The sequence below is a fragment of the Onychomys torridus genome, chromosome X (genome assembly GCF_903995425.1).
Source record: "Onychomys torridus chromosome X, mOncTor1.1, whole genome shotgun sequence".
In the NCBI taxonomy this organism is placed as follows: Eukaryota; Metazoa; Chordata; class Mammalia; order Rodentia; family Cricetidae; genus Onychomys; species Onychomys torridus.
The window spans coordinates 92,783,693-92,805,243 of NC_050466.1; the positions used below are offsets into that span (position 1 = coordinate 92,783,693).

At 39.0% G+C, this 21,551-nt stretch overlaps 1 protein-coding gene across 3 annotated transcripts in view; it reads right to left on the reverse strand.

Moving 5' to 3' along the window:
* Positions 1-21,551, reverse strand: part of Nexmif (neurite extension and migration factor) — a 146,121-nt gene that overhangs the window by 55,669 nt on the left and 68,901 nt on the right. Inside the window, exon 2 of one of the 3 annotated variants that reach the window (XM_036174415.1) lies at positions 8,319-8,382. The exons of the other annotated variants lie outside the window; for them this stretch is intronic. The gene's annotated coding sequence lies outside the window, so the exon portion shown is untranslated. The remainder of the gene's footprint in view (positions 1-8,318; positions 8,383-21,551) is intronic. 3 annotated transcript variants of the gene reach the window in all.

Below are 21,551 nucleotides of genomic sequence, written 5' to 3' on the forward strand. Positions count from 1 at the left end.
CCCTGACTTTCTTGGATGATTGACTACAAAGCTGTAAGCCAAATAAGTCTTTTCTTCTCCAAGTGGTTTTGGTCATGCTGTTTTATCACAAGAGAAAGCAAACTAAGACATATGGCAATATAGTATATTGTTTCAATTTGTACATAATTTAAAAATTTTTTAAATGTACATGCATTTTTATTTTAATAATAAATCCATAATTATATTAACTTAAAATATTTAGTTTCAATGCCGGTTTGTAACAATCAGAAGCCAAATGGAATACTACACAAAAAGGAGAAATCAGGGGTTGGGGATTTAACTCAGTGGTAGAGCACTCGCCTAGCAAGCACAAGGCCCTAGGTTCGATCCTCAGCTCAAAAAAAAAAAAAAAAAAAAAAGGAGAAACCAGGGAAAATAAAATAGAAATAAATCTGGAAATTTGGGCAAAAAAATGATCAAAAATATATTATGTACACGTATGAACTTGTCAAACAACAATAATTTTTTAAAAAGGGCTGGAGAGATGGTTCAGTGGTTATTCTCAGAACTTACATAAACATTCAGTGGGTGTGATCATAATCCCTAGAGCAAGCTGGCTAATGAGGGTAGCCATATCTACGAGCTCTGGATTGGATTCAGAGACCATAATGAATTATGGAAAGAACATTGACGATAATTTCTGACACTGAGCTTGGACCTCCACATACATATGTACACATAAGGACCTGTACCAATACTCACACATGCAAGCTGCATACAGATACACATGGATACAATGCACACATATGAATGAAATGAAAAATTGAAAAAAAGAAGCAAAAGAAACAAACACACTGATAAACTAAGGAACAATGAAGAAATTGGTGTTACAAGTAGTTGTGAGTTGCCCGATGTGAGTTCTGGGAACCCAACTTTAGTCCTCTGAAATAATAACAAGTATTCTCTTTTTAACCTCTGAGCCATCTCTCCAGACTTCTAAATGTCTTCTTTCTTCCATTCATTTATTTATTTAGGTGTTCTTTTGTTGTTGTTACTTTTTTTTTTTTGATAGGGTCTCCTTATATAGCCCTGCATGGCCTGAAACTCACTCTGTTGATTAGACTGGCTAGACTGGTCTGGAACTCACATAGATTTGCCTGTGTTTGCCTTCCAATTTCTGAGATTAAAGGCATGCACAAACATGCCAGGGATTTTATATGTTAAAATAATGTTAATTTTTTTAGAATTTCATCTATCCATACAATGTATTTCGACTGTGTTAATTAATTCACACTTGTTCTCAACAACTTCCAGAACCACCAGCCCCTCCCCTGCAACTTCACATAAAAGTTTTTATTTTTTATTTTTTAAAAACAACACTCTATGTCCAACTTATAAGGCCATCCTCCTCTGAAGCTTTGACAAATGTATGGCATGGATCCACCATTACAGTATCACACAACTTCACTGTCCTAAAAATTCAGTATGCTCTATTTCTTCCTCCCCCACAACCCTGCAACTACTGATCACTTTTATTGTCATCATAGTTTTGGTTTTCAAGAATATTGTATTAGTTGGAATTATATAATATACAGACTTTTCAGACTAACTTAATAAACTCAGCAATATGTATTTAAGATTTCTCTGTGTCTTTTTGGCTTCATAGCCAATTTCTTTTAAGGACTGAATATTCTGTTGTGTGTATCCAATACATTGTTTGTTTACCTACTGAAGGACATCTTGATGGGCTGAATAAGATGCAAATTATTGTATAGATTTAAGTTTTTAAAAAATCACTTGAGCCGGTGGTGGTAGCGCACACCTTTACTCCCAGCACTGGGGAGGCAGAGGCAGGTGGATCTCTGTGCGTTCAAGGCCAGCCTCGTCTACAAAGCGAGTTCCAGGAAAGGTGCAAAAGCTACACAGAGAAACTCTGTCTCGAAAAGAAAAAAAAAGAAGAAGAAAAGAAAAAAATCATTTGGATAAGTACAATAGCATTATTACTAGGTTATATAGTATGAGTACATTCAGTTTTATGAAGAAACTATCTTCCAAAATAGCTGTACCAATTTTGCATCACCAGCAATGAACACGAATTCCTATTCTTCATCAGAATTTGGATTTTTGGATTTTGCTCTTTACAGTGTTTCATGCTGCTTTAACAAAATTCCTTGGGTAATTTGTGAGTAATAAAAGTTTGTTTCTCGGGGTTGGAGAGATGGCTCAGTGGTTAAGAGCGCTGACTGCTCTTCCAGAGGACCCAGGTTCAATTCCCAGCACCCACATGACAGCTCACAGCTGTCTGTAACTCCAGTTCCTGGAGATCTGACACTGTTATACCAATGCACATAAAATAAAGTTAAATAAATTAAATTTTAAAAAAAGTTTGTTTCTCACAGAGCTGGGAGATGAAAAGCTTAAGATCAAGGTACTAAACTGGACTTACTATCTGGTGAAGGCTAACTTCTGTTCAATAGATGATAGTTTGTTGTTTGCTTCTGACATAGTAGAACAGAAGGGTTTAAGGGATGAACTCAATGCTTGAAGTTGTTTTTAATAATTTGTTTTTAATTACTATATATTAGTTATATACAATAATGTGTATCATTTATGACATTTCATACATGTATAAATGTATTTTGTTGTTGGGCAGTGGTAGTGCTTACTTTTAGTTCCAGTACTCTGGTGGCAGAGGCAGGCAGATCTCTGAGTTTAAGGCTATCCTGGTCTACAGAGTGAGTTCCAGGATAGCCAGGGCTACACAGAGAAACCCTGTCTCAAAAAAACAAAAACTATATATATATATATTTCACATTTACCCCTATTATCTCCTCTTATCTGCCTCTTATTTCTAGTGATCTCCTTCCTTTTTCCAACCAGTCCCTCTTCTACTTTCATTTCTTGTTTTGGGGTGTCACAATGGCTTTAATTAGGGCTGTTTGTATAAGGGTTACTTACAGGAGCATTGGCAAGTTACCAGTGGCTACATTACTGAAGAAACTGTTTTCTCATCCCTCAGCAATCATAAACTGCTGATAGTACTGCAAAGTGGGGGTGAATCTTTATTGTCCCCTCACTCCAGCATCTGTTAACTACCAATAAATTCTTTAGGAGGGATGGGGCTTTGTGATCCCTTCCCCCATCCACAATCGACTGTTGATAGGCCCAATCTAATGCATGTCTTATGTAAGCAGTTACATTTCAACAGTACAACAACCATGCCATAGCCCGAAGAGAGCAGTTAACAACATTCCTTCTTTTCTTCTAACAACTACATTCTTTCTGTCCCCTCTTCTGCAAAGTTCCTCAAGCCTTGGAGCAGGTGATAAGATGCTTCATTTAGGGCTGGGTAATCCATAGTCACTTATTGTCTTAGTTAGGTTTTAATGCTGTGAAGAGACACCATGACCATGGCAACTCTTACAAAGAAAACATTTAATTGAGGTGGTGGTGGCTTACAGTTTCAGAGGTTCAGTCCATTATCATTACAACAGGGAGCATGGTGGCATGCAGGCAGACATGGTGCTGGCTACATCTTGACCATAAGGCAGCAAGAAACTGACTATTACACTATGTGAAGCTTGAGAAAAGAGATCTCAAAGCCTGCCCCCACAGTGACACATTTCCTCCTACAAGACCACACCTACTCCAACAAGGCCATACCTCTTAATAGTGCCTTTCCCTTTGGGGGCCATTTTTTTTCAAAACCATCACAGGCATTCTCAGCACTTAGACTATTTATGATACTGTGCAGTAACTGCTGCTCACTGCAAGGAAGCTTCCCTTACCAAAGCAGAGGACAGCACTCATATATGTGCATAACTAGAAATATTTAGAGGGCAATTTGATGGGTTATAACATGTCCATTTAGCAAAACAAGATTAGTAGCTTACCTTCTAGGGCCTATGGCCTCCACAGCCACAGGTTTGTTATCATATTTACAGTAACAGGTATGAATTCCCTCCTATGAATCAGGCCTCAAATCCAATGAGAAAGTGGCTGGGTGTGCTCACAACAGTCCTGCCACTATTGCGCCAGTGGGCACAGCTTGTCTTGCAGGTCTGTAGTGTAGCATGCAGAGCCCATAGCTATGTAAGAATAGTCATGCTAGTCTCCTCTAGCAGCTACATAGCTCTTTTGGCACTATGAAAGTTATCTAGCATAGAGGAAGTTTCTAGCTCAGTTCTAGCTTGATTTGCAAGAGCACTAATTTGACCCATATAGGTAGAGCCCATACAGTGGAATTATTTCCTTTTAATATAATTACACTGTGACTAAGTATTTTTATTATCACTAATTTTAAGGTTCACATAGAAAATGATGGCTTTGTTATATCATTTTCATACATATATACCATGAACATTATTATTTACCCCTATTATCTGCCCCCCCCCCCCCCCCCATCATTCTTTTATCCTATCATTGCCCAGGTATTTCAGTCATCCCAATATCTTCAAGGTTCATCTATGCTGTGGCATGTGACTGGATCTCCTTTTTGAAGCCGCATACTAGTCCATTATAAATATATAATACATTTTATTTATCCATCATACACCAAAAAACATTTGGGTTGTTTATACCTCCTTTAAAATACAAGTTTTTCCTGGGATACCTAGGACCAGCTTGACCTCTGTTAAAGCAACCATGTGGGCTGGGACATTGAGTCCTGGGTGTATGTGTGCTGTCAACAGAGAAATCTCAACTGGCTAAAAAACACTTGAAATGTTCAACATCCTTAGACATTAGAGAAATGCAAATAAAAATGACTCTGGGATTCCATGTTATACCTGTCAGAATGGCTAAGATAAAGAACACAAGTGACAGCTCATGCTGGCTAAGATATGGAATGAGAGGAACACTCCTTCATTGCTGGTAGGAGTGCAAACTTGTACAGCTACTTTGGAAATCAATATGGCGGTTTCTCAGAAAATTGGGAATTGACCTACCTCAAGACCCAGCTATATTACTCCTGGGCATATATCAAAAGGATTCTCTACTATATCACAAGGACACTTGTTCAACAATGTTCATAGTGGCTTTATTCATAATAGCCAGAAACTGAAAATAACCTAGATGCTTCTCAGCTGAAGAATGGATAAAGAAAAGGTGGTACATTTACACAATGGAGTATTACTTATCTGTTAAAAACAATGTCATCATGAAATTTGTCACTTGGCAAATGGATGGAACTAGAAAAGATCATTCTGAATGAGGTAACCAAGACTCAGAAAAACAAACATGGTATGTATTAATTTACAGATAGATATTATCCACAAAGTAAAGGATAATAACCATGATATAATCCACAGACCCAAAGAAGCTAAGCAACAAGGAAGTTTCAAGGGGGAGGCACACGAATCTCACTGTGAAGGGGAAATAGAATAGACATCACAGGTGAAGGGGAAAGGGTCTGGATGGGGGTGGGGTGGGCATGGGAACAGGAAGGATCAGGTCAGGGAAGAAGGAGGGAGATGGTACTGGGAAAGACAGCTGGAATCAGGGGCATCTCTTGGGTGAGCTAGAAACCTAGTGCAATGGAAACTCCAAGGAATCTATGAGGGTGAGTGACCCCTAGCTAAGACTCCTAGCAATGGGAGATATGGAGCCTGAGCCAGCCATCTCCTGTAACCAGGCAAGACTTCCAGTGGAGGGACTGGGACTCCAACCCAGCCACATAACCTTTGCTCTACAATTTGCCCTGCCGATAAGATATGCTGGGGTGCAGAAATTATGGGAGTGGTCAACCAATGAGTGGTCGAGCTTGAGACCCATACTATGAGAGAGAGCCCACCCCTGACATTGCCTGGAGGGCCAGGACCCAGAGGCTGGACAGCCCAGAGACCAAGAATAGAATAAAACATGACTAGCAAAAAAGTCAATGAAATGATTCCTAATGATATTCATAGCCTAGCTCAATTGTCAACAGAGAGGCTTCACCCAGCAACTGATGGAAATAGATGCAGAGACCCATAGTCAAACATTAGGTGGAGCTCAGGGAATCCTGTGGAAGAAGGGGAGGAAGGATTATGGGACCCAGAGGGGTCAGAGATACCACAAGGACATGGCCCACAGAATCAACTAAGCAGTGCTCATAATGGCTCCAAGAGACTGAACTGCCAACTAGAGCTTGCATAGATAGTACTTATCTAGTCCCTCTGCACATGTGTGACAGTTGGGAAGCTTGGTCTTCTTGTGGGACTCCTAATAGTGGAAGCAGGGGCTGTCTCTGACTCTGTTACTTGCTTTTGGGACTCTTTCCTCTATTGAGTTGCCTTGTCCAGCCATAACAGGAGAGGAGGTGCCTAGTCTTACTGCAATTGATATGCCATAATTGGCTGATATACATAGGAGGCCTGCCCTTTTCTGAAGAGAAAAGAGGAGTGGACGTGGCGGGGGGGGGGGGGAGGAACTGGGAGAAGAGGAGAGAGGGGAAACTGTGATCAGATTGGGAAAAATAATTAATAAAAATACATGTTTTATTGTTAATAAATTTATCATATATTACTGATGTCATATGATAATATGGACACACACACACACACCAAGATTGTGTATTAGAAGCCAGCAGAATTTTTAAGCTTTCCCCTGCTAGAAATCAAAACAGTCGGAAAGTAGCTTCTTCAGAAAGTGAGTGAGAGAATGCACTGAAGTCATTATTAGACAGGCACAGCCTGGGGAAATGCAGAGCCTCTGGCTACTAGAACAGAAGGTGAAAAGAGTGCATCAGCACTGAGCCTGTGGTGGCTCGGCAGCAGGGCAGAGGTACTCTCAAAAAGGGAAAAAGACGTAGTGGGCAAAACTTGCACAGAGACAGAGCTCCTGGGAGCTGCACAGCATGCTGGTGCTTGGGAAGGGCTCTGCATTTCACAATGCAAAAGCCAGATTCTTTAAAAAGTCATGTCCAAGCTGCTTGCTTTGAGAAATACACCCCTACAGTTTCCTTCCCCCATGGAACTTGCAATGAATTTTTCCACTCTATTCCTTCCAGCATCTACCTCCTGATCTAGTGTAGCCCCAGCAGCCTGTTGCTTAAAGAAAGCTCATTGAAAAATATATGCAGTACATTTAGGTGGAAGATGTGAAATGGAGTAGAGCTCCCTTTCTCTTTCAGACAGGCAGCTCAGTGGACAGATGAAAACTGACTGAGAAAGCACATATGATTGCATGCAGACTGGGACTCAGAAAATTACAGTGGTATTTGCTGTACCACTCTACCTTGTGTAGTTTGTCCCATCCCCTCTGTGGGACTCACTGGGAAGCCAATGATTCGAACATACCATAAATCTCAGGATCAGGGAGGCCCTGGGTGGGGGGTGGGGAAAGTATGTTTAACTAGTATGTTTGGAGTAAACTCTGACTGAGGGAGCTTTGGTTCCTGCTACCTTGTACTAGCAGGCAGGGAAACAAAGGTATTCCAACATACGCGGTTCAAAAACATTCACATTGTCAGATTGGTTAACAACACAAAAAAGGAAAGGTGACTATCCGCTGTGTTTGCTTTCTCCAAGAAGCATATAGGCATAGACATCCATTATTGCTCCCATGACTACCAAGAGGACACAACATTTTAAATCCTAAAACTTGTTTTTGGAGACAAAGTCTTAACCACATAGCTCAAGTTTGGCTTAGAAATCATTCCATAGGCCACATTGGCTCTACTTTTACAGTGCTGGTATTGGCCTGTAATGCCCACATGCATGCATGTCTATGCACACATATTTTCATTTTGTATTTGTAATGATTTTCTTTTCTTATTTTTGTGCTGTTACTATACTTTCCCTTCATCCTCTCCCATCACTTTTCACTTTTCTCCTTTGCCCATTTTCACTTTTAGAATATTGTTTTTGTCTTTTGGAGTATAATTACAAAAATATATACAGAAATGGAGACTTAAAATATACCCCCAAATTACCAATTGATTATTGAAAAAATGAGGAAGGAAATTTTGAAACTCATAGAATCAAATTAACATGAAACACTAATTTATCAGAAAATCTGGGATATTGCAAAGGCAGTTCCAATAGGGAAGTTTGCAAGTATGAGTGCCTACTCTAAAAATTCGGAGAGAATTCACAAATAATTTAATGACACACCTCAAGGTCAGAAAAATAAGAACAAGCTAAATCAAACTCAGTAGGAAGCAAGAAATACAGATCATTGCAGAAATGGAGAGTAAATAAATAATAAAATCAATGAAGTAAAGAGTTAGTTTAAAAAAAGACAAAAAAGAGTTATAAACTTTTAACTAGCTAAATAACAGCCAAAGGGATGGAAGGAAAGGGAAAGAGAGGGAGAGACGGAGGGAGGAAGAGAGAACTCCAAATTAGCAATGAAAATGAGAATATTAAAACAGATACCAGTGAAATCCAGGAGACTGTTAGAGAATACCAGGGAAACTTGTATTCCAATACATTGGAAGATCTGAAAGAAAAAGATACATTTCAAGAAACATATGGCCTTCCAAAATTACACCAAGAGGATATAAACAACTTAAACAGATCTATATAAGAAATACGTATGAGCACTGAGCAAACAGAAGCCTAGAACCAGATGGATACTCTGCTGAATACTATCAGTCTTATAAAAAAAAAGAACTAACACAAATACTCATCCAAGTATTGCATTATATAGAAGGGATGGGCTAGAAATTTGTGGTGCATGCTTGTGATCACATTTGAGGCCAATTTGAGCTACATAGTGAATTTAAGTCTAGCCTCAGCTACAGAGTAACACTCAATACCCAAATCTCAAAACACTAAAAAACAATTTCCCAGGTAAGCTGTGGACTAAGCTGTGTCAGTGTTACCTGGAGGAAAGAACAATCAGAATAAGAAAATACCGACTTCCAGGTAAGATGGTAGACTAGAGGTTGCTTCAGTGAGGGCTGTGAAGTAGTAGAGAGTCACAAAAGAATAAGAGAATATTCCAAAGTGAGAGATTGAGGAAGAGCTTCCTTAAAAGCACATGAATGTACATAAGAAGCCCTATGAATTTGGGAGGGCCTATAAGGAAGGGGTTGGGAACATCAGGGAGAAAAGAGATGGCAAATAATGTAATTATGTTTTAATTAAAAAAAAATGAATAAAATTAAAATAAAAACATACATAAGAGTGACACTGGATGGACAAGTTGCATTTATATTTTGTATGTATATACTTATAATATTAATAATTAATAATAATGAAAGAAAAAGAATTAAAAAGAGAGAGGAGGTGAGGGATTGATTTGGGAGTTGGAGGAGTGGGGTACAGGGTGAATATGATCAAAATAAATCATATGACATTATCAAAGAATTAATATACAACAATTACAAACATTACATTTAAAAAGAAGTGAAAGAATACCTAAGCAAAGCATAACAAAGACACACACCCCACAAGGCTGCACCAAGCCTTCTACCCAAGCAGAAAAAAATGCCTCTGGCTTGGCGTCCAATAGCCCAGTTCTATGTGCAATCCTATATGTGACCCTATAGAAAAGTGCTGAAATGGCTCTCCATATAGTGTAGAAGATAGATATCTCAACCTTGAGGAACAAGCAATGAGCCCATGACACTGCTGGATCTGACAGGCCTGCAACTGGGGATAACAGCTCCTTAGGAATTGACCACAGTTGTCTCCAGCAAAGATGAACAGCTCAAGCAACCCACACAACTCCAGAGAAATGGAAGTATGCAGATAGAATGGGGAATATGGTCCTGCTTCTGGATATAAGCAACAGGCCCCAAACCACACAGTCTGTGGAGCTAGCAAAAGGGTGGTAAGGGAGTCTGATCTGAGAGATCACCAACAGTCCCCATTCATGCCATAGCAGAAAGGAGCCAAGCCAACATACAAAGATTATGACTGTACCAGTGCAGTGTCCTGAAGGACAGACCTAAGTTAAATGCAGAGGAGAGGCTCTCACTGAACCAGGAAGAAACAGTGACTGAGCATATATAACCTACTTCCACTTGCTGTTTATGCTCATACATTGTTTAAAAAAATTTTTTTTGACTTTTGAAATTTTCTTATATTTGTGTGTGTGTGGAGGGGGGGGCACGCACATGTGTGTGCCAGTAAAAGGGCAACTTGGGAGAATTGGGTTTCTCTTTCCACCTTCTGGGTGGATCCTGTGAGCTCTAGGTTTCTTAGCTAGCTGGTTTAACAGAAATGGCAAGCTGTATGTTTGGTGGGGGGGTTCAATGTCTCAAAAATAAGGTGTAAAGTAATAGAAGACAGGTGACTTCAACTTTTGGTCTGTGTACACACACACACACACACACACACACACACACACACACACACACGGACAAGTGCATTTCATTCTACATGCACACATGTGCACACCCCCCCCCACACACACACCAATGGTTTAAAAACTACATAGAGGAATCAAATAAATATACAAAAAATTTAACTTGAGACCTACAAAATAAATGAATAAATTTAAGACTGATAAGCATGTTACCAATGTGGATGAAAAGTGTGGTGGGGAGTGGTGAGATGGCTCAATGGGTGAGGGCGCTTCCCTTGGCACCAAGCCTGATGACCTGAGATCAACTCTTGGCACACAGATATTATAAATAATAGGACTAATTCCCACAAGTTCTCCTTTGACTTTCATATGCACAATATGGCTCATATGTGACCCCCTAAACACACACATGTGCACACACACATATATACACACATACATTGACGGGATAAAAATTAATGAAAATAAAAATAGAGAAAAAAATTCAACAAGGAAATAGAGGCAATGAAAAACAAACAGAAATTTTGGAAAGAATTAATTTATTCAACTATTAACACAGCATAATATATCATCAAGAGATAAGACACAGCAGAAGAATGAATATCAAGGATGGAGGACAAGGTTTAGACAATAACACATATAGACATACAGAAATAAAAACAAGTCAATGAGCATGATTGAAACTTTTAGAAAGTCTGGGATACCTCTAAATCTAAGAATTTACAGGATAGAAGACAGATCTGAAACAAAGTCAAATAGCCTAGACAATCTATTCAGTGAAATTATAGCTGAGAATTTCCCAAACACAGAGACAGAAATATACATCCAAATAGAGGGAGCATTTTAAAAATCCAAACACACATGACAAGAGAAGAAATTGTCTACAACATATAGTGTCTTAGTCACTGTTCCATCACTGTGAAGAGACACCATGACCATGGTAACTATTAGAAAAAAGGAAAGCATTTAATTGGGTCCTTCTAATCCTTCTCAAATAGGGCCTCTCCCTGATAACTAAACTTTCAAATATATAATCCTATGGTGGGCATTCTTATTCAAACCATCACGTAAATATAGTAAAGATGTTAAAATGAAAAACAGAGAAACTACTAAAAATTGTAAAGGAAAAATGCCAACTAACATTTAGAAGCAGAAACCCGAGAATATCAAATTTGTTGTCAGCATCCCTAAACGCCAAAAAAAATCACAGAAAGATATATTTCAAGCCTTGAAAGTAAGTAATTAAAAACAAATATTACTAAACACAGCAAAATCATCTATCAAACATACAAGTAATATTACATGGTCTAAAAGGTTATATTTAGAATATATATGATATATGTCACACATATATTTAGGACATACATGGTACATATCATATATATATATATATATATATATATATATATATATATATATATATATATATGCATGCAATAACAATTAGTGAAAAAAGAGTCCACAAATTTAAAGGAGAGAAGGTAAGGGCATATGGGGGGTGGCTGGAGGGAACATAGGGAAGGAAGAAATGTTGTAATTATAATCTCAAAAAAAAAATAGGTGGAAAAGTAAGACTATTTCAAGCAAACATAAATTTAGGCAGTTTATGACAAGCAAGCCAGCACTGAAGAAAATTGTTCAGACACTGAAAAAAGAAATTGAATAAGATATTACATGATGGGAAGATCAAATATTATAAAGATACTACCAAAAGCAATATACAAATTCAATGAAAACTCCATCAAAATCCTGTAATATTTTTCAAAGACTCAGAAAAAATAATTCTAAAATTTGTATGGATACACAAAGACCACAGATTTAGAAAGCAATTCTAAGCAGAAAGAGCACAGCTGAAGAACACAGTATCATTATTTTACCTCAAATTACACTACAAAGCCATGGTGACAAAATCAGCATTATGCTGGTATAAAAACAGACATGTAGACCAATGGCACATTATGAAGACCCAGAAATAAACCTAAACAGGTACTGACACTTAAATTTTGACAAGGTATCAAATACATATACTGGAAAAATGAAAGCCTTTTCAATACTTGGTGTTGAAAAAAACTCAGTATGTACTTACAGAAGAATAAAATTAGATCCATATCTCTCTTTAGGCACGAAAATTATTTCAAATTGGATCAAAAATGCTAATTTAAAACAAGAGATGCTGAAATTTCAAAAGGAAAACACTTCAGGATATAGGTATAGGCAACACCTTTCTGAATACAACCCTAACAACACAGGACATAGCCCTTCTCATGGGCCAACTTTTAGTTTCTTGGCCTCTATTTATATTTATTCCCACCTAGATACACATATTTAACTATTAGAATCTAGGATCTATATATGAGAAAGAACATACAATATTTGTTTTTTTGAGCCTGCATTACCATGCTTAATATGATGCTTTCCAGTTCCATTCAATTTTCTCTATTACTAAATAAGATCCATGGTATTTATATACTGCATTTTTATTATTCATTCATTTATGAATGGATGTCTAGGATAATTCAATGTCTTCACTATTATGAAGAGAACAGTGGTAAACATAGATTTAAAAAAAGTATCTCTGTTGTAAGATTTCAAAAGTCCCTTGTAGATGCCTAGGAGTGGTCACGCCCACTGGTCACATTGTTGTCCTAGTTCTAGTTCTTTGAGGAGCCTCACCCCAAATGATTTCCATAGTGGATGACTGGATAAAGATTCCTCTTTCATCACATCTTCGTCAACATTTGTTTTTACCGACTGGAGTGAGAAAAATAGAGCCTCAGTGTAGTTTTAATTTGTGTTTTTTCTGATGGCTAGAAAAGTTAAGCACTTTTTTTTGAATACTAGTTGGTCATTTGTATTTCCTCTTTTGAGATCTATTTGCTTAATTCATTGGCCCATCTATGTATGTCAGTTTTGTGTTTTGGGGTCGTTAATTTTTATAATTCTTTATAAATACTGGATATTCATCCCTTGTCTGAAGTACCTCTGGCAAAGATTTTCTCCAATTCTATACGTTTCCTGTTCACCCTGTTGATAGTTTCCTTTGCTATGCATAAGCCATAGAAGGGATAAGACTCCACAAGTTCAATTGCTCCCCATCCTTGCACATGTAACTGAATGCTTCATTTTTGAATACTCAGACAGCTCTAACACTAGATTGTTTTCTTTTTTGCTCCTTGTTTATCATACTTTACTTTTTCTTTATTTTTTTAATTTACGTTAAGAGTTTACTTTAGATTACAGTTCCAAAGGGAGAGTCCACAATGGTGGCAGTGGGGATCATGGCATTAAGCAACAGATGTGATGACAAGCGGCTCAGAGCTCATATCTTCACCCACATGTAAGAAGCAGAGAGAGTGAACTCAGAGTGGGATAAGGCTAGAAACTCCCAAAGTCTATTCCCAATGATGTGCTTACTCCACAACAGCTCCATTTCCTAAAGGTTCCATAAAGTCCTCAAACAGTGCCACCAACCAGGGACAACTATTCAAATACTTATATAAGCCTGTGGGGGACATTTCTCATTCAAGCCAGAACACAGACCATCTCAAAAATAAGGTGTAGAACAATGAGGAAGCCAGGTATCAACAATCTCTAGCCTCCATGGAAACATGTACCACCTTATACATGCATGTGCACAGACAGACAAACAGACAGACAGACAAACAGACACACACTCACACACACACACACACACACACACACACACACACACACACACACACACAGAGTGTTCTGGGTGCGGTAGGGTATACTTGTATTTCCAGCACTGAGGAGGCAATGGCAGGTGCATTGCCACAAGCTGAAGGTCAACACAAATAAGTGCGGATGCTGACAGAAGTGCACATTGAGCATCACTAGTTAAAAACTAAAATATTTCTGGTATGGTGGTGTATACCTTTAATCCAAGCATTTGAGAGGCAGAAGCTGGTGGATCTTTGTGAGTCTGAGGCCAACCTGGTCTAAAGAGTCTTTCAGGCCAGCCAGGGCTGTACAATGAGATCTTGTCTTAAAAAAAATCTATCTAAAATTTCACACCATAAAACTGTCTCATGCATAAGCTGTCTTCTGTGTTTTTGATCTTAGCCATTCTGACGGGTGTAAGGTGGTATCTCAGAGTCATTTTGATTTGCATTTCCCTGATGATTAGAAATGTTGAGCAATTCCTTAAATGTCTTTCAGCCATTTGAGCTTCCTCTGTTGAGAATTCTCTGTTTAGCCCTATAGCCCATTTCTTAATTGAACTGTTGGGCAACTGAAGAATGGATAGATAAAATGTGGTACATATACACAATGGAGTACTAGCAGAGAAAAACAATGTTTTCAGCAGAGAAAAACAATGACATCATGAGGTTTGCAGGCAAATGAATGGATCTAGAAAAAATCATCCTGAGTGAGGTAACCCAGACTCAGAAAGACAAACATGGTGGATACTAGATGTAAAACAAAGGATGACTAGACTGGTACTCACAACTCCAGAGAGGCTACCTAGAAAAGAGGATCCTAAGAAAGACATAGGGATCGCCCACTGACAGAGAAATGGATGAGATCTACATGAGCAAACTGGACATGGGGGGTGGTGGGTAATGAAGGGTTGAGGGAAAGAGAGCTTAGGGGAGCGGGAGATCCCAGCTGGATCAAGAACAGAGAGGGCGAACAAGGAATAAGAGACCATGATAAATGAAGACCCCCATGGGAATAGGAAGAAGCAAAGTGCTAGAGAGGTCCCCAGAAATCCACAAAGATACCTCCACAATAGACTACTGGCAATGGTTGAGAGAAAGCCCTAACTGACCTACTCTGGTGATCGGATGGCCAAACACTAACTGTCATGGTAGAACTCTCATCCAATGACTGATGGAAGCAGATGCAGAGATCCACGGCCAGACCCCAGGTGGAGCTCTGGGAGTCCAATCAGCAAGAAAGAGGAGGGATTGTATGAGCGAGAATTGTTGAGACCAAGATTGGAAAAAGCACAGGAACAAATAGCCAAACTAATGGAAACACATGAACTATGAACCAATAGCTGAGGAGTCCCCAACTGTATCAGGCCCTCTGGATAAGTGAGAGAGCCGATTAGCTAGAACTGTTTGGGAGGCCCTCAGGCAGTGGGACTGGGACCTGTCCTTAGTGCATGAGCTGGCTGTTTGGAACCTGGGGCCTATGCAGGGACACTTTGCTCAGCCTGGGTGAAGGGAGGAGGGGACTGGACCTGCCTCGACTGAATCTACCAGGCTGAGCTGAATCCCCAGGGTAGTCCTTGCCCTGGAGGAGATGGGAATGGGGGATGGGCTGGGGGGAGGGCGGGAGGAGGGAGGACAGGGGAATCCGTGGCTGATATGTAAAATTAAATTAAATTATAAAAAAATAAAACAGCAAATGAAAGAAAAACTGTCTCATGCACAACATTTAAAAAAATGTGTATTTTGCATATTAAGTTAAAAAACAAAGAAAAATAATATAAAATAACCTTCAGGCTGTGTGTATATAAAAAAGAAATGAACTGTGTATGTACATTGGGACTCCTCACCAGGACATCTCCTTACATATTAGAAAATCTGGAAGAAATCCTCAATGCAAAACATTATGGTCCTAAATACTTGCAACAAGACATAGACAACCCACATACCATCACCCTAAGGTGTGAACACAGGTGGAATAAATGTGTCATCAGGACCATTAGATAGCTCAGTTGGTAACGATGCTTTCAGCTAAGTCCTAACCTGAGTTCCATCCTCAAAACTTACATGGTGGATGAAAAGAGCCAACTCCTTCAAGTTGTCCTCTATACACACACACACACACACACACACACACACACACACACACACACACAGAGAGAGAGAGAGAGAGAGAGAGAGAGAGAGAGAGAGAGAGAGAGAGAATGAGAATGAGAATATGTATCCTTAAAAAAAGAAAAGCATCTTCTAATTTTTCTCAAATTACATAGTTTTGCAGTGTGCATATTCTTCATGTTGGTAGAATGGAAAGACATTCCTGTAAGGACAGCCTGTAAAGATGACACTCAGACTCTTACTTCATGACTGACACTTGCTTTAGTCTCTACTTTACACGTCAGTTCCACTGCTTCCTATGTAGTTCTTCCAGTATCCATGACAACAGAGACTGCTTCTTCCAACAGCTCAAGCAGTAATTCTCACATGGTTCATCTAGACCTCCAGACACTGCAGCTCTGCAGCATCTGCACAGGGCCCTCCCAGCTCACTGTGCCCATGTTTGTGCTGGCACTATTCCCTGGTCGTGTCTGGCATGAGAGTGTCCTCAGGCCAGAAATGCAAAACAGGCTCTGTGACATGTGCCATATGCTTAGAGCCCCATGTTTAAGGTAGTGAGGCTCACAGTGCTATCACTTGAGAAGAACTGGGATCAATTTAGCAATGTCTACTGTGACAGCAACCAGGTAACTAAGGAACAGGCTGTGTGCCATTTGCTCAGAAAGAGAGGAGACCTGTGTTCTATTCTTTCCTCCTGTTGCTCGCTGTTCCATGATTTATGCTGTGTGATCTTATGGCCAAGTGGCTGGAATCACAATAGGTCCAGCTTCCTGTGATGGCTGGTGGGAGTTTCTCTGGCAGGAGTTTTCTTTACTGGAGTCTGTCACTTGCAGCAAGTAAAGACAGATGGAGGCCTCCAAGTGTGAGATGTAATGGGTGTGGTCTGCATTCTCAAATAACTTCAGCCTCTCAATAAATCTACAACTTTTCATTCCAAATGGAAAGGGGGACCACCCAGAAACCAAGACCCAGTGAAAGGACAGCCTGACTTTAATCAAGTTCCAGGAGGGAGTTTCAAGTGCAGTCTCAGCAGATGTACCAGGCAAGTGTAGAATTTTCTAGAAAACAGGAGAGCAACACATCCAACTTGGCCTCCTGCTTCCCTTATTACCACCCCAGAGGAACAGCAACTTGGTACAGTTGACTCTATGGATAACATAGTGCTTTGTGAATGTGTCTAGGTGTAGTTTGAAGGCCTCCATTCCTTTACTCTTCACTCTGTGTTGGTTTTGTATGCCTTCTTCAGAATTCTTCCCATTTGCTGCTTCTCCCACATCTTGAAGGCCAACTGAACCTTCCTGAGAGACTACTGGCAGTTAATGGTTGCAGAAGAGGGTGCCATTTTTTTCAGTGACATTCCCACTAAAAAGCAGCCATGATCCAGTATCTCCTATCTGTGCACATGAAAGCACCCCTAATTAAACTCAGTAAGTCACACACAAAAAAGACACGAAAGCAGAAAATGACTTTTTTTGGAAGAAGAATGGTTATAGAGGGAAGGTGTATGAGAGAAGGTAATGGGAGTGAAAATAACTAAAATTCACTCTAAAATGCACCAAACTGTCAAAAATAAGCAAAAAAAAATACACAGCAAAAAAACAATACTTAAAAGTTACAAAAGAAACATGCCAACTAACCTACAAAGGTAAACATACCAGAATAACATCGTATCTCTCATCAGCATACCTAAAAGACAGGAAATCATGGAACAATATATTTTAAGCCCTGAAAGAAATAACTTCTAACCAAGGTTGCTATATCCACCAAAAGTATCTTTTAAAATTGGCAGAGAAATAAGGACACTTCATGATAAGCATGAACTAAGACACAGTAGAAGAATGTTAAAGGAATACACAGATGAAGAAGAGTCTCAAACACAAGAGCAAATGGAAAATAAACTTTATGAAAGACTCCATCTTGTCCAGCACACTAAACCAGGAAATCCCAAATACTAACAGAGAAAGAAAAGAACCAAGAAGAATCTAATCAACCAGAGAAACAACAAATGAGATTGCAGCAATTAACAAACATATCTTTTAAATGTTAACTGAAATGGCTCAACTCATGAATAAAGAGACTAGGTTAAAAATGGAATCCAACAATACGTTATCCTAAAGAGTCACCACACTGTAGACAGGCACAGACTGAGAATCACAGGCTGGAAGTCAACCTATCAAGTGAATGGACGTAAAAATCAGCTGGCATAGCTATCCTGGTATCTGATAAAGTAGATGTTAAACTACATATTAACAAAGGAAACAATTCATCAGAAGATGTAACAACTGTTAATTTACATACAGTGAATGTTGGGCTCCCCAATTTCATAAAACAAACACTAATAAGCATGAAAGATATTTTAGTTTCAGATAAAATGATAGTGAGTGGTATCAAATTCCTCATCTTCATCCTTAGATGGACCATTCAAACTAAAAATCAAGAAAGATGTGTCAGAATTAAATTAGACATGGACTGGGCGTTGGTGGCACATGCCTTTAATCCCAGCATTCGGGAGGCAGAGGCAGGAGGATCTCTGTGAGTTCGAGGCCAGCCTGGGCTACAGAGTGAGTTCCAGGAAAGGCGCAAAGCTACACAGAGAAATCCTGTCTCAAAACAAAAACAAAAACAGGGTTGGAGATTTAGCTCAGTAGTAGAGCGCTTGCCTAGCAAGTACAAGGCCCTGGGTTCGATCTTCAGCTCCAAAAACGAAAACAAAACAAATAAATTAGACATGGATCAAATGGACCTAACAGATATCTACAAAATATTCTATTCAATAGAAATAGAATATACATTCTTCTCAGCAGCCCACAGTTCATTCTCTAAAATAGATCATATTCTAGATCACAATAGCAAGTCCTAACAAATGAAAAAAGAATCAAAATTATTGTTTTAATTACAACTTATCATAGTGGAACAAAACTGGTAACTAATAGAGAAACTATAAAAAGTAATAAATATTCAGAGACTGAATAATATACCAAATGACCAGGAGTTACTGAAAAAAATTAGGGAGGAAATTGAAAAACTTCCTAGAATCAAGTGAAAAATGAAAGCAAAACCTACCAGAACCTTTGGAATACAGCCTAGGCAGTTTTTTTCTTTCAGGCAGGGTCTTATGTGTCCAGACTAATCTCTAACTAGTTGTGTAGTTTAGGATGACCTTGATTCTTCAAACCCCACTGCTTCCATCTCCCAAGATTACAGTCATACAACCACCATGCTTAGTTTACGTGGTACTGGGCATTGAACCCAGAACTCTGTATATACTCAGTGTCTTAATTACTGTTCTATTGCTGTGACAAAATAGCATGGCAAAGACAACTTACAAAAGAAAGCGTTTAATATTTAGATGGTTAGTTCATGATCATCATGGTGGAGAATTGGGTGACAGGTAGGCATGGCGCTGGAGCAGTAGCTGTGATCTTATATCCTAATCTTCAGGCAGAAAACAAGCAAGACTGAACCTGGCATGGGCTTTTAAAACCTCAAAGCCCAACCCCAGTGACACATCTTGTGATGACTATTCTTAGTTGTCAACGTGACGACATCTGAGATTAACTAAAACCCAAGTGGCTGGGTACACCAGTGAGGGACTTTTTTTTTTTTTTTAAATTTAATCATTTGAAATAGGAAGACCCACTTTTCATCTGGATCTTCTGACGTGGGAAGATATGCCTTTAATCCAGATCTTTTGAGGTGCAAAGATTCCACCTTTAATCTGGGCTACACCTTCTGTTGTCAGCCTATACAAAGGACATGGAAGAAGGAAGCTTGATCTCTGCCTGCTTGCTCTTGTTCTCGCTGGCAAGTCCATTTCTTCACTGGCATTAGAGCTTACTTCTGGATTCTGGCATATACTGAAGACCAGCTGAGACATCCAGCCTTGTGGACTGAACAACTACAGGATTCTTGGACCTTCTGTTGATAAACAAACATTGTTGGACTAGCTGGACAACAGCTTGTAAGCCATTATAATAAATAAATCCCCCTTATATGTATTTTTAAATTTATTAGAATTAACAGAATATATATATATAGTAAGTTATGTTTCTCTAGAGAACCCTAACTAATATATACCTTCTCCAACAAGGCCATCCTACCTAATTCTTCCTAAACCATCCAACAACTGGGAACCAAACTTTCAAACATATGAGCCTATGGGGGCCTTCTTTTTTTAATTTTATAGTTAATTTAATTTTACATATCAGCCATGGATTCCCCTGCCCTCCCTCCTCCCCCTGCCCGCCCGCCCCCCAATTCACTCCCCCATTCCCATCTCCTCCAGGGCAAGAACTCCCCTGGGGATTCAGCTCAGCCAGGTAGATTCAGTCAAGGGGCCTTCTTATTCAAACCATCACATTTCATTTCCTAGACCACCCCCCATAGGCTTGTGGCCATATCATAATACAAAATGCACTTGGTCAAACTTCAAAAGTCCCATAGTCTCAAGACTGTTTCAAAGTGCAAAGTGCAAAGTCTCTTCTGAGACTCAAGGCAATCTCTTAACTGTAATAGCCTGTAACATCAACAAGCAAATTATATACTTCCAACATACAATGGTACAAAATATACATTCCAAAAGGGAATACTGGACCAATGCAACACCAAAACCCAGTACGGGAAACTCCAAATCCTGACTTATATGGCTCTTCCAATTTCCTACTCCTTCCAGCTCTGTTGACTACAACACACTTCTTTCTCTTGGGCTGGTTCCACTCCCTGTCTGGAGCTCTTTTTGGCATGGCTTTGTTATCTCCCATATCTTGGGGACTTCAACACAAACCAGTTTTCACCTATTTGGAAAGTTAAGGAAATAAGCAAGCCCATAGAGCCAAACTAATGGAAAGAAAAACAGAAAAGATTCAAATTAATACAATTAGAGGTGAAAAGGGGGATGTTACAACATTTTTGATGAGATCTACAGGACTGTTAGGGGAAAGCTTTGAAAACTTATGATCCAAAAAGCTGGAAAATATAGAAGAAATGAGCAAACTCTTGGACATTTACGACCTAGGAAAATAAAATTAAATAAAGAGCATACAAACAGCCTGAACAGATCCTAATAATTAAATTCAAGTGGTAAAGTTTCCCCACAAAGAAAATGCCAGGGCTGGACAGTTTCATTGCTGAATTCTACAAAACCTTTAAGAGAACTAACACTAATATTCCTCAACAATCTCCACAAAACAGAAGGCAAAGGAACACTATCCAACTTATTCTTCTCAGCAGCATTATTGCCAGCAAGAGTGCCAGATAGGCCCTTTGATCTTTCATTTCTAGAGAACTTTATAAGTTAAGAAAAATTATGTATCAATTTACTTGGTAAACATAAATTTTAAAATTATTGCAAATTGAATTCAAGAACATATTAAGAAGATCATACACCATGAAGAAGTTGGTTTCCTCCCAGGGATGCAAGATTGATTCAAAATATGCAAATCAATAAATGTAATACAACACATAAATATTAAGGACAGAATTAGAGAATCATCTTAACAGATGCAGAAAAGGCCTTTGGCAAAGTTCAAAATCCCTTGCTGATAAAAGTCCTGAAGAAACTGG